We start from the raw sequence: 2,186 nt of genomic DNA, 5'->3' as shown, positions 1-2,186 counted from the left end.
TCTCAGGGAGGAGTGATAGGGAATGGCAAAGGACACACTGACAAAGGAGATTAATCAGAACTGGCTTTGACAAGCACTGTGGCAATTGGACAATTAAAACAGACATTCAGGGGGGGGGGAAGAAGAATGAACTGGGGAGGAGGGTAGAGAAAACAGTGCAACAATGAATGAATGAAAACCCCAAATCTCTGAAAATGTTCATTAAAACGAATAAAATTTAATAATAATTAAAAAAAAGGTCATTTGAAGATCCGTCTTGAAATACAATGTTGTGAATGACAGGACAATATCCATACGCATGCAATGAAATCCAGTGAATACCACTGTCATTCAAATATATGTGCCAACAACCAAAATCAAAGAGGAGGACAGAGATTATTTCTACCACCGTTTGCAGTCAGAAATAAACCAAACATGCAACCAAGATGCATTAATAGTAATGGTGACTGGAAGGCAAAAGTTGGGAACAGGGAAGAAGGGTCAGTATTCAGAAAACATTGACTTGGTGACAGAAATGAGGCTTGGGATAGAATGAGAGAATTCTGCACAATTATTTATTCATTGCAAATACCTTTTATAAGAAAGTAAATGCAGGCTCTACACATGGATTTCACCTGATGATATGCACAGGAATCAGACAGATAAAATCTATGGAAAGAATTATTGGAGAAGCTCAATATCAGCAGCGAAAAGTAGGCCAGGTGCTGATTTTGGAAGAGACCATGTACTCCTAATATTCAAGTTGAAAGAAGATAAAAAAAATAAATCCACAGGAATAAAAATTTTACCTTGCCTATCCTACTTGAATTTAAGAATCATCTGAGGAACAGATTTGAGGCTTTGAACACTATTAAGAATATCATCCATGAAGAATGCAAAAGGTCATTACAAAGATAGAAGAGGAAGACAAAACTGAGACTGATGTCAGAAGAAACTCTAAATATTGCACTAGATTGCCAAGAATCTAAAGCAAAGGGAAGAAAAGAGGAAGTTAAGGAGCTGAATAGAAGATTCCAAAGGGCAGCTCAGGAAGACAAAACAAAGTATTATAAAGGAATGTGCAGGCGCACTCTGCGGAATGCTTCTCAGAGGCGGTCAGTAGAGGTCTTCGCGGGTCAGTGATGGGGTTCGGCTCAGCAGTATCCACTGCTGCCCCTCCGCTAACTGAGAGGAACTAAACAGGTGCCCGAGGTCTCTCCCCTGTAGCTCTCCATTGACGGAGGCTTTGTGTCCTCAGTTACCAAAGCTGACGACTGCGCGGGACTGAGACCGGAGTATTCTTTAGAAATGAGTTGCACGATTGAGAAGGCGCTTGCTGATGCAAAAGCTCTTGTTGAAAGATTGAGAGATCATGATGATGCAGCAGAATCCCTTATTGAACAAACCACAGCTCTTAACAAACGAGTAGAAGCAATGAAACAGTACCAAGAAGAAATTCAAGAACTAAATGAACTTGCAAGACATTGACCTCGATCCACATTGGTTATGGGAATCCAGCAAGAAAACAGACAAATCAGAGAATTACAGCAAGAGAACAAAGAATTGCACACATCACTGGAAGAACATCAGTATGCCTTGGAACTTATAATGAGCAAGTATTGAGAACAAATGTTTAGACTGTTAATGGCAAGCAAAAAAGATGACCCAGGTATAATAATGAAGCTAAAAGAGCAACACTCCAAGGAATTACAAGCACATGTGGACCAAATAACTGAAATGGCAGCAGTAATGAGGAAAGCTACTGAAATTGATGAACAGCAAGTTTGCAAGGAACAAGAAAGAATATTTCAGCTTGAACAAGAAAACAAAGGCCTGAGAGAGATCCTTCAAATAACTCGAGAATCATTTTTGAAACTTAGGAAAGATGATACATCAGAAAGGACATCTTTGTCAGCATTAGTGACCAATAGTGACTTGAGTTTGCAGAAGAGCTGAAGATCTTTAAAGGATGTGAGCTTCTTAATAGCTCCAAATGTCACTGGAATTGGCCCAACTAAATAAATGGATTGAATATTAAAAAAAAAAATGTGCAAAGAGCTGGAGTCAGAAAATCAAAAGGGCCAAGCTCTTAAACTGAACGGACTGAAGAACAAATTCAAGCCTTGAATTGCAATGCTTACTGTGGACAGAATAGTGAATGATCCAGGAAGCATGAAGAAGAAATCATACTTGGAAAGATGAGGTGT

General features: G+C 39.2%; 1 pseudogene; it reads left to right on the top strand.

Moving 5' to 3' along the window:
• The first annotated feature begins 1,287 nt into the window (after positions 1-1,287).
• LOC102852912 lies at positions 1,288-1,935 on the top strand (annotated as a pseudogene).
• Positions 1,936-2,186: the final 251 nt, after the last annotated feature.

The sequence above is a fragment of the Elephantulus edwardii genome, unplaced genomic scaffold (genome assembly GCF_000299155.1).
Source record: "Elephantulus edwardii isolate Elephantulus edwardi_28Jun2011 unplaced genomic scaffold, EleEdw1.0 scaffold02886, whole genome shotgun sequence".
In the NCBI taxonomy this organism is placed as follows: domain Eukaryota; kingdom Metazoa; phylum Chordata; class Mammalia; order Macroscelidea; family Macroscelididae; genus Elephantulus; species Elephantulus edwardii.
This window is presented reverse-complemented; position numbering and strand designations above follow the sequence as displayed.